We start from the raw sequence: 12,128 nt of genomic DNA, 5'->3' as shown, positions 1-12,128 counted from the left end.
CAGATGTAGTTATTTCTTCTTCTATCCTCTTTTTTAGGATACAGCTATAGACTCTCGTCATGGATGGCATCACACCGATACCACGATAGTTTGCACAATTTCTCCTGCTGCCCTTATTAAATATTGATGTAATTGTTACCTTTTTCCACTCTTTTGGGGCTTCGTCACCTTTAAGGCATTTGTCAAAAGTCACTGCCAATATTTCAAAGAGTTTTGACGGTGCTGCTTTAACCAGTTTTATATAAATTAATCCTGAACCTGGCGACTTTCTGTTTTTCTTGTCATTAATTGCATTTTGGACTACCTTCGGTGTTATCGGTCGTATATTATCATTACTGACTTCAGTGTCTGGTGGATTCTCAGTGAATGCCGCTCTGTTCCCAGTTAGTAGTCATTGGTAGTGTCGTATCCGTTCCTGAATGCTAATGTGGTTTATATCTGCTTTGTCAAATGTGTGTGAAATCTTATGGGACTTAACTGCTAAGGTCATCAGTCCCTAAGCTTACACACTACTTAACCTAATTTATCCTAAGGACAAACACACACACCAATGCCCGAGGGAGGACTCGAACCTCCGCCGGGACCAGCCGCACAGTCCCTGACTGCAGCGCCTTAGACCGCTCAGCTAATCCAGCGCGGCTCTGCTTTATCTTTATTCTACGTTCTCATTGTTTTTAATACCTTCCAGGCTTTATTTTCTCGTGTATTTCCCGTGCTTTTTTTCTGTCTCTTCAACGGTTTTCTACCAAGCTTCCTTTTTTGCCTTAATTATTGTTTTCTGTGCATCTTTTCCCCGCTCCTTGTATTCGCGCCAGTCATTGTCTGATCTTGAGTTCAACCATTTATTATAAGCTTTCTTCTCAGTTTCTACCTTCTCTTGTACCGAGTGGTTCCACCGTTCATCACAAATTCTATTACTCTTTTGGATTTATTTTTCTCCCAGTGCTTCATAAGCTGCATCTTGTCTGCAGAGGTTTCTTCAACGGTAGCAAGTTCTTCTGCTAGCCTTTGCTGGTACAAGAAACGGGTGGAACTATGGTGAAGGCTTTGTAAATTGTATTGAATATTCCAGTTGAATTTTTGCGTTTTTGATAAACCTGAATAGATCTTAGACATTAGCAAAAAGTGGTCTGAGCCGCACTCTGCACCCCTCATAGCCCTCACGCTTGTACTACTAGCTTTGTTGTTTGCTTTATTAAGACAGTCTATAATGGACGTGGGGTTAGCCCTTGGTTTCATCCATGTGTAATTGTGGATGTCATTATGCTTGAATCATCCATTCAGAATTCTTAAGTTATTTTACATGTGGAGTTCTATCAGTCTTTCACCATTACTATTTATGGTTTCTTCACCATATTGTCCCACTATGTTGCCATTAGCTTTCCATCCTGTTCTGACATTTAGGTCACTTAATAAAATGACTTCTTTGTGATTCCCTATATTTTCAAGAGATCTTGTCAATTGACTGTAGAATAAGTTTTTCTGTGGTGTCACCGCCAGACACCACACTTGCTAGGTGGTAGCCTTTAAATCGGCCGCGGTCCGTTAGTATATGTCGGACCCGCGTGTCGCCACTATCAGTGATTGCAGACCGAGCGCCGCCACATGGCAGGTCTAGAGAGACTTCCTAGCACTCGCCCCAGTTGTACAGCCGACTTTGCTAGCGATGGTTCACTGCCTACTACGTTCTCATTTGCCGAGACGATAGTTTAGCATAGCCTTCAGCTACGTCATTTGCTACGACCTAGCAAGGCGCCGTTATCAGTTACTATTGATATTGTGAATCATGTACCGTCAAGACCGTCGTTCATCGTTAATGGATTAAAGTTAAGTATTCCACCAGCTACGTCCGTTTTCCTAAATTCTAATTTCCTTGTCCTGTTCCAGACCTCACGCCAGCCCACGTGAGCTAAAACGCGTGCCTTTCGGCCTCCTCTAGTAACACGGTGTTGGCTCTCCTGCCAACCACAACACTTTCTTCGCTACATCAGTGTCGTCGTTTGATGAATAGACCACAATGATACCACCGAATGGCCCTTTATTTTCATCTGTACTTTCAGAATTCTGTCACTGGCGTATTCCCAGCCGGTTAGCTTTTTCTTGAGTTGTTTCTTTACGGCAATGGCAACTCCACTTCGGGCTCGTTGTTCCTTTGGTACGCCACTATAAATATATATGTGATCATTTGTCTCTTCTGTACCATGCCCTTTCAGTTTGATTTCTGTTAGGCCCACTATGTCGACATCAAGGCGCTTTATCTCTTTAAAGACGTCACGTTTCTTTGTAGAAAGTCCTTGTATATTCCATGTTGCAATTCTCATTGTCCTTTCTTGTGCCTGTTGTCGTCTTCGTTTTGATCCATTCCGTTCCGAGGCTAAATTGAGAGGTTTTGCATGTGATTTTTTTTTTTTTTTTTTTTTTTTGCTAAGGTGGAGTGCAGGTCCAGCACCTAAACCCCCGACTTGGGGGACCAGGTGATTTTTAATCGTGGTTTTCTTGACGATTGCCTTTCTGGGCTCAGGGACTCTGTCCATCCCTCCCTTGGGCTCCTGGGGGAATGAGGTGCCACTTACGCCAAGTCCGCCATAGCGAAGCCCACTTCCTTCGCCTTCCTTGCCGATGTGGTCTTCACCCGTAGCCCTGGGCACGGGTAACGCGTTATACTCCGCGATACTGGGTCGCCAGCAGAACTTTGCCACCAACTCGAAGGCCGGGCCCACCCCCGTGGCGTGGACCCGCCTGCTGAGAATTACCCAAGTGCGCTTAGAGTAGGGGGCTCTAAGCACCCTGGGCTGGGTTAATGTGCGTGGATGGTTCCACGCACAAAAGCCAGAGAACTTAACAGATAAAAAACGAGATGAAAGTTGAGAATAGGATTGAGACACTCAGAAAGCAGACATTCAAAAATTACCGAAGAAATAAGATTGCGAAATGAACTAAGCAGATTTCCGACGACTGAAGTTCATGAGAGACAACGATCTCAGGTCCATGAATACTTTAGAATTTTATGGAATGTTCTAGAAAGTTCCAGAATTTTCCTTAACGTCCTTGAATGTCTATGAATGTTTTGCAATTTTCTCGACTGTCTTGTAATATTTCGGTGGTACATAAGAAAACGAATAAGTGAATGACAAAGTACTGTATAGCTTTATGTCGTCCATGTTGGACTGTGACTGTTTATGTCAGCAAAAGTTTAAATAAAGCAATTGTCTGCGTCAGTCTCTCTTTTATTTCATTAAACGACGCGTTTCGAGAGTTTGCGCTCTCATCTTGAGGTGGAGCAATGACATTATGTAATTTCGAAGGCTCCCGCAGCCAGAGTCAGTTGACATAAAAGTTTTCTGGATATGGTACCGCGTCGTGTTGTATAAAACTACTGCTGGAGAAAACCAACGCTTCGGCCACGGTTACAGACCCAGAAGAAGGCCGCTGCAACCGTGACCGAAACGTTGGTTATCTCAAGCAATAACATCATGTTACGTTTTTGCTATCTGGATGCAGCCAGTTGTTTGTTGTAGTGTGATTTTGATACAAAGGCGTATAACAGGCACTTGTTGACATAATATGGCACTAAGACTATAAATTTTAAACGGCGACAGAATTATTTGCAGTCTGTTCTAGTGCACAGAACCCTGCAGTTGTTCATAAATATACATTTTTAATTTAGTTTTTGTCTCAGAACACCGACCAATAACATAAACAAACCAAACATTAGAGCAATGTAAAGACCTAGTGCCTTGCTTCAGAAATCTTCATAATCTAAATCTTACTATTTCTGTATAGTGCTGTGGAATTATCTTTGAAGCACACATCAATGTGAAGGACAATCCACAGCCGCTATTTTTTCGTGCCTCCCATGCAATATCGGAGCAAGCTGCTCAGGAACTGCAAAAATGGCAACACAGTGGGGTTGTCAAACCCGTTCCTGAAAGCCAATGGGCATCACCCTTCGTTATTCTGAAGAAGCCTTGTACAGATTTTAATGCAACAGCAGACCCACAAACTGTAATGGATTCCTTTCCTCTTCCGAGATGGGAGGAATTGATGGGCAGATTGGAATAGGGCAGATACTTTTCAAATATAGATTTGTAAGAGGCATATATACCGTTACCATTGGACGATATTGTCGTCAAGCGTGCTGAGCATTTAGGAAATTTAGGCTGTTTGTTTCAGGTCATGTCTGAAGCTGGATTAAAGTGCAAGAAGGAAAAGTGCTCATTTTTCTTGTAGTAGAACTGAACTATTTAGGTTACGTGTAAATGCACAGGGTATACATGCAACTACATCACACTTACCTGCGATTAGAGAGCTGCCAGAGTCACGTAACATGAAGGAGTTCCAGTCAGTCATGGGAAAGAGCAGCTATTATATAAAATGTAGTTCTTATCCCGCGTAACATTGTTGCTACACGTAATCAGTTGCCCCAGAAAAATTTGTCTTTTGTCTTGCCCGATGAATTCTAGAACGCATTTCATCAACTGAAAGCGTCATTGTTAAGTCATAGATGTCTGCTTTGACCCAGCTAAACGTGTCATATTGGCTGTGGATGCATCATCTTATGGAATTGGAGGGGTGTTCCTCCATGAGACTCTTCCATGATCTTTTATTCAGGTCACTCAGGATGCAGGAATTGGAAAGGGTATTAGTGCATTCTCGCTGTCTCAATTTTTTATTTAGTGTGTTCCATCCATGTTTCCAATCTGAATGAAAATTTCGAGTTCTAATGAAGACTGAGCTTGAGGCCTTTCTTCACTTTCAGAAGAACTAGTAGATTGTCCTCAGTGTTATCAACACGAAATTCTGTCTCTTGAATTTGTGTAGCTACGGCACATTTATTGGATTTGTTGTACCTCTATATGCGTTAATATGTGCTTTGAATCTAGTTCAGAAGCTGCGTCTGGAGAGACCAACATATTTTATGGGACATTAATTGCATTTTACCTTGTACACACATCAGTTTCCTTTACTAGTTTTTGTACTGTGTGGCAGTCCCTTCCATAATTTACTCAAGGTGGAAGAAAAGTGGGGAAGGGATACTGTCCTACATCTGTCCGCTGTTGTTCTTTTTCATGATCCTGCCTATTTCTTTCCTACCTTCCTTAGACGTTTTTTCTATGAGTATGGAAATCTTTCAGCTGTGGCGCGCCAGCCGCACCCCTCAGCTTCGTGGCCCACGCACCAGTTTCTGTCGCTTGTGTCTTAAACTGGCCCCAGTTATCCCAGAAGATAACATTTATCGAAAGAATAATTATCCCTCCCAAATTTATTGTTGGTTTAATTTCTTGTCTTATATTCCATAATTTGTAATTTTCGCCTCTACGCATTCATATTCATCGGTAGCTTCTCATCCTTTCTTTAGAAAGTAAGTCATAAGTCTACCAATTATTATGTATTTTATTTTCATGATACTGACATTTATTGTACGAGTTGTCTGATTAAATGCTCTATACGGAGGTGACAAAAGTCGTAGGGTACCTCCTAATATCGTGTCGGACCTCCTTTTGCCCGGCGTAGTGCAGCAGCTCGCGATGGCATCAAATCAGCAGGTCGCTGGAAGTGTCCCGCAGAAATATTGAGCCGTCCACAACTGCAGAAGTGTTGCCGGTGCAGGATTCTCTACGCAAACTGACCTCGATGCGATTCGTGTTGAATGATCTGGGTGACAAAATCATACTCTCGATTTGTCCAGAATGTTCTTCAAACGAATCGCTAACGATTGTGGCTCAGTGCACTGTCATCCATAAAAATTCCATTATTTTTTGGGAACATGAAGTCGATGAATGGCTGCAAATGGTCTCACAGTAGCCGAATATAACATTTACAGTCAGTTACCACTACACATCATTATAAAGCCATCGCCAGCTTGCACAGTGCCATGTTGACAACTTGGGTTCATGCTTCGTAGGCTCTACGCCACGCTCGAACACTCCCATCACCTCTTACCAAATAAGATCGGGTCTCATATCACCAGGTCACAGTTTTACAGTCGTCTAAGGTCCAAACGATATGATCCCGAGCCCAGTAGAGGCGCTATGGCGATGTGTTGACGGTTGTTTGCTGCCATTGCCCATTAACGTCAGATTTTGCCTAACTGTCCTCTTGGATACGTCCGTCGTACGTCCCACGTTGATTTCTGCGATTATTTCATGCAGTGTCGCTTGCCTGTTAGCACTGACAACTCCAAGAAAACGCCGCTTCTCTCGGTCGTTATGTGAAGGCCGTCGGACATTAATGACAGTTAATACCTGAAATTTGGTACTTTCGGCACACTCTTGACATTGTGGATCTTGGAATACTGATTTCCCTAACGATTTCCGAAATGGAATGTCTAATGCGTGTAGCTCCAACTATGATTCCACCTTCAAAGTCTGTTATTTCCCGTCGTGCCGCCATAATCAAGTCGAAAACGTTTTTACATGAATCACCTGATTTCAAGTGGCAGCTGCGCAAATGCACTGCCCTTTTACTGCTTGTGTAAACGATACTACCACCGTCTGTACACGTACATATTACTATCCCAATAGCCGGCCGGAGTGGCCGTGCGGTTCTGCGCGCTGCAGTCTGGAACCGCGTGACCGCTGCGGTCGCAGGTTCGAATCCTGCTTCGGGCATGGATGTATGTGGTGTCCTTAGGTTAGTTAGGTTTAAGAAGTTCTAAATTCTAGGGGACTGATGACCACAGCAGTTAAGTCCCATAGTGCTCAGAGCCATTTGAACCATTTTACTATCCCATGACTTTTGCCACCTAAGTGTATATTATCATAGTCTTTGGCTAATATCAATCGGTTAAGCACAAGTCGTAAATATCTTTCATTGGCATCCTCATATTTTCTAATTTTTTCTACTACGTGTATGTAATACATTGTGGGTGAAATGCAGATCCCCGAAGTAATCCTTCTGTAACACGAAATTCAGGTGGTAAATAATACCCGCTTTTTTGTTTAATTTTCCAAATATCTTTATTATTTTTCGGTTTATTTCTACTGACTGTTTTCCACCAACTGGCCGAAAGTGCCATGTCGTAGACATTTCGTATATCTACCTAAACACGAAATTAAGAAATTCTGCCCGAACTATTTTCTTCACAATTATTTGTTGTGAGAAAAGAATGTTATCAGTTCTTGATCTACCGGCCATACAACCTGCTTGTTCTTATGTCTCTGTTTAATGATTGTCGAACAAGGCAAGTGCCTGTCCCCTTTAATTTTTTATAGTCTCCCTCCCTTCTTTTCTTATGCGCTATTAAAATGTATATCTTGTTTTCCAATCACCTGGAAAATCCTCCACATTTCAACCTCCTCTAAAATAATGTCTTAGTACTTTAATAACTGCGTGTGACTGCATACAGTAACTGCAGCCCTTTCATAATTTACAGGATTTATTGCACGCTTTTGCTATTCCATTTTCAAGACAGCTGTAGAGATCTTTTCAGTCATTACTTTGACTGAGAGGAAGATCCAAAAATTCTAGTTCCTCAATTCTTATTTTACTTACAATAATTTTTTCAACTGATCAGACTATGTCACTTACTTATTTATTTAATGGTTCTCACCAGAATGCTCCTGTGAAAGAAATGATTCAGTTATTTAATTTGAAAGCTGTGGGGATCCGTGGAATTAACATTACGTGCCATGCAGTTCAGCTAGTAGCCGACTATGTGATTCTGTAACGTTTCCCCAACACCTGACACAACAGCAATGAGGGAAACATCTCCTGATGATTGTATAGCTAACAAAACTGCATCAGATGCAGCCCACCTGATGCCATTAACTGCGATCAATAAAGTAAAAAAAAAAATCTTCTCTCTGACGTGACGTCTCACAGCTTCTTATTTACCATTATTTTCTTTTTTATCTTTCTTGACGAGCAGAGTGCGTGGCTTCTTCGCATTAGGATACTTTCCCCCGTTTTCTGAGTGTAGTAATGACCAATAAAAATAATTACAAATACGTTCCCTCTTTATTTTTGGTTATTTCGTACGATTATGACATTATTTCAACTTCTCCGAATTCGCTATGCTATTAATATCTTAGTTTTGTTTTTTAAACTGTTTCTATATTTTTTCTTATTTTTAGGATCTACTTTTTGGTTTATTATTTTTTTCACTGCATTTATTCATCAGTTCTGTGTTTCTTCACGAAAGACTCCAAATTACGTCTTTAATACAGCAGGATGCTGATTTTTACGTAAAATCTCGCACACTGAAACGATGAGACTTTGCTTTTATCGTATGCTCAGATAAATTTTCTTATTCATACCAAGAGCTGTGGTAGAAGAAACTACATTTGTAAGATTCTTCACTAAAACTTTATTTAGTTTCTGATTTATGTAACGCCAATTCAAGTAACATGAAGTGTATGGGCCCCCTAATTAAACATGTACGTGATGTTACTTGAAACCTGTCTTGCATGTAGCCGTAACTGAATTTATCCTTTATTGGGACCAGTTAACTGTAGTTGTTAAATCTGTTGTCCTCTTCAAATAGTGGGTCATGAAGCCATATTTTGGGTCCGTACACTTTTGTTTCGTAGCCATTTATTGTCTAGCGGATGTTTCTCTCTTGTTTTAAATGAATAAACACCATCTTGTGCAGTATTATGTCGAAGATCTAGAAGACCAAAATAATACAGTTCTGTGTTTCAGCTACGAATCACTACAGTGCAATATGGATGCCTGGAATTACCTGTTCATGATAAAAAGCGGCATTTGGTTTCTTTCATACATATGGATACTATATAACCGTCAGATACTGTAAAGAATATTCACAGACTTCTAATTTGGTAATGACATTATTTTTTGCAATTAAATATAAATGTCACATTATGCTAGCGTCATCGTCATACAATCACGCAGGAAATATAGCTTGACTGTTTTATCGTATGCATTAGAGGAGGTAATTTAGTGTTCATTCACACTCAGCATCAAGCTACTGACAGTGCGATGGCTCTCATAAACCTTCTGGGAACTCTCAGAATGTAGTTAAACTCTATTTACTTAGACTCAGGTATTATGAAGTGAGAAATAAATTTGATATTGACTACTGAACTTGTTATACAAAGTAATTCATATCAGTCCGTCAGCATCAAGCCCACAAAGCATGTGTGTAGCGGAAACGTTACACCAGTAATAACAGAGGTAATAGCACAGACTCCAACAAGGAAAAAAATCTGGTAAACATGGGCTTTAAAATGCGTACCTTAAGAGCTTTGAGCAGTTGTTCAACTTGTTCTTCATTTTATACCATCCCCAGAGCTGTGCGAAGATTTTGGAAAAGGTCTTCATAATTTGTTTGCAGTTGCTGTGCTAATATCGAGCGCTGCTGAACTAAGGATTCACGGATTCATTCCCCGGTTGGGGCGGGGGTCTTAACTGTGCAGAGCGAGTGGTCGTCCGCTATGTGGTGTCACCGCCAGACACCACACTTGCTAGGTGGTAGCCTTTAAATCGGCCGCGGTCCGTTAGTATACGTCGCACCCGCGTGTCGCCACTGTCAGTGATTGCAGACCGAGCGCCACCACACGGCAGGTCTAGAGAGACGTCCTAGCACTCGCCCCAGTTGTACAGCCGACTTTGCAAGCGATGGTTCACTGACAAATTACGCTCTCATTTGCCGAGACGATAGTTAGCATAGCCTTCAGCTACGTCATTTTCTACGACCTAGCAAGGCGCCATTATCAATTGCTATTTATCTTGTGATGCATGTACCGTCCGACCGATGTTCACCAATTATGGATTAAAGTTAAGTATTCCAGAAGCTACGTACTATTTTTGCTACCATACAGACCTAGTCCTGTTCCAGACCTCACGCCATTCTGCGTGAGCTTAAACGCGTGCACTTCGGCCTCCCGTCCTTGTGGATTGGCTGTCTTGCCAGTCCACAAAACGCTATACCGAAGGAACTGTCATGATGCGAATTTCGGAGTAATTTTCACTCAGGTCGTAACATACAAGAGACATCTTTTATGTGTGGCACCTGCTTGTTAATGCTAATTTCCTGCACATCGAGATAGTCTTCGTAAAGCCTTTTTTTTTTAGAGGTAGTAGTGCGCTACGGTGGCTTAAAAATGCAAAATCCATTTTAAATATTGTAGAAATGATGTCATGTAATACCCTAAGCTGCGGTTCACTTCATTGTTTATTGTGCGATTGGTTTCGGTCAAAGGCTTCGCTGCAGCACCGAGTTTTGTAACAGACACAGTTACATCCTTACATAATGCAGTGTCCAACACTTTTTCCTTATACAGGGTGTTTCAAAAATGACCGATATATTTGAAACGGCAATAAAAACTAAACGAGCAGCGATGGAAATACACCGTTTGTTGCAATATGCTTGGGACAACAGTACATTTTCAGGCAGACAAACTTTCGAAATTACAGTAGTTACAATTTTCAACAACAGATGGCGCTGCGGTCTGGGAAACTCTATATCCACCATGCGTAGCAATAATATGGCGTAGTCTCTGAATGAAATTACCCGAAACCTTTGACAACGTGTCTGGCGGAATGGCTTCACATGCAGATGAGATGTACTGCTTCAGCTGTTCAATTGTTTCTGGATTCTGGCGGTACACCTGGTCTTTCAAGTGTCCCCACAGAAAGAAGTCACAGGGGTTCATGCCTGGCGAATAGGGAGGCCAATCCACGCCGCCTCCTGTATGTTTCGGATAGCCCAAAGCAATCACACGATCATCGAAATATTCATTCAGGAAATTAAAGACGTCGGCCGTGCGATGTGGCCGGGCACCATCTTGCATAAACCACGAGGTGTTCGCAGTGTCGTCTAAGGCAGTTTGTACCGCCACAAATTCACGAAGAATGTCCAGATAGCGTGGTGCAGTAATCGTTTCGGATCTGAAAAATGGGCCAATGATTCCTTTGGAAGAAATGGCGGCCCAGACCAGTACTTTTTGAGGATGCAGGGACGATGGGACTGCAACATGGGGCTTTTCGGTTCCCCATATGCGCCAGTTCTGTTTATTGACGAAGCCGTCCAGGTAAAAATAAGCTTCGTCAGTAAACCAAATGCTGCCCACATGCATATCGCCGTCATCAATCCTGTGCACTATATCGTTAGCGAATGTCTCTCGTGCAGCAATGGTAGCGGCGCTGAGGGGTTGCCGCATTTGAACTTTGTATGGATAGAGGTGTAAACTCTGGCGCATGAGACGATACGTGGACGTTGGCGTCATTTGGACCGCAGCTGCAACACGGCGAACGGAAACCCGAGGCCGCTGTTGGATCACCTGCTGCACTAGCTGCGCGTTGCCCTCTGTGGTTGCCGTACGCGGTCGCCCTACCTTTCCAGCACGTTCATCCGTCACGTTCCCAGTCCGTTGAAATTTTTCAAACAGATCCTTTATTGTATCGCTTTTCGGTCCTTTGGTTACATTAAACCTCCGTTGAAAACTTTGTCTTGTTGCAACAACACTGTGTTCTAGGCGGTGGAATTCCAACACCAGAAAAGTCCTCTGTTCTAAGGAATAAACCATGTTGTCTACAGCACACTTGCACGTTGTGAACAGCATACGCTTACAGCGGAAAGACGACGTACAGAATGGCGCACCCACAGACTGCGTTGTCTTCTATATCTTTCACATCACTTGCAGCGCCATCTGTTGTTGAAAATTGTAACTACTGTAATTTCGAAAGTTTGTCCGCCAGAAAATGTACTGTTGTCCCAAGCATATTGCAACAAACGGTGTATTTCTATCGCTGCTCGTTTAGTTTTTATTGCCGTTTCAAATATACCGGTCATTTTTGAAACACCCTGTAAATACTACTTAATCGTGCATGAATTCTTCGTGATGATGACAGCTTTCGCACGGCACCTCAAACAATTGATTCACCTGCTCTACACCGAACGCATTGTTTTTGTCCCCTTATACCAAACAAAAGCTGTGCGTGCAGAGATTTTAATCATCTCTAGAAGTTTCCTGATCGTCTCAAAACGTTTTTTTGTTATTCCAGATTTGATTGGAGTTGATGCAAAAAGTGTACAAATATTAATGGCAAATATTTTCTGAAACAATCAAAAGATTTGTAAGAAAACATGATTTTTATTCTATTCTTGTTGGAAATACTTGAAAGGCAGCTCTAGTACAAAAGCTTGGCCAGTTTATGTCTTTTTG

The 12,128-nt window shown here is 42.0% G+C and overlaps 1 protein-coding gene across 1 annotated transcript in view; it reads left to right on the top strand.

The window, feature by feature from the left end:
- Positions 1-12,128, top strand: part of LOC124805409 (ras-specific guanine nucleotide-releasing factor 1-like) — a 429,611-nt gene that overhangs the window by 227,632 nt on the left and 189,851 nt on the right. The gene's annotated exons all lie outside the window — the stretch shown is intronic.

Source organism: Schistocerca piceifrons, chromosome 7, assembly GCF_021461385.2.
Source record: "Schistocerca piceifrons isolate TAMUIC-IGC-003096 chromosome 7, iqSchPice1.1, whole genome shotgun sequence".
NCBI classification, from domain to species: domain Eukaryota; kingdom Metazoa; phylum Arthropoda; class Insecta; order Orthoptera; family Acrididae; genus Schistocerca; species Schistocerca piceifrons.
Note: the sequence above shows the minus strand (reverse complement) of the source record. Positions and strands in the feature narration are given on the sequence as shown.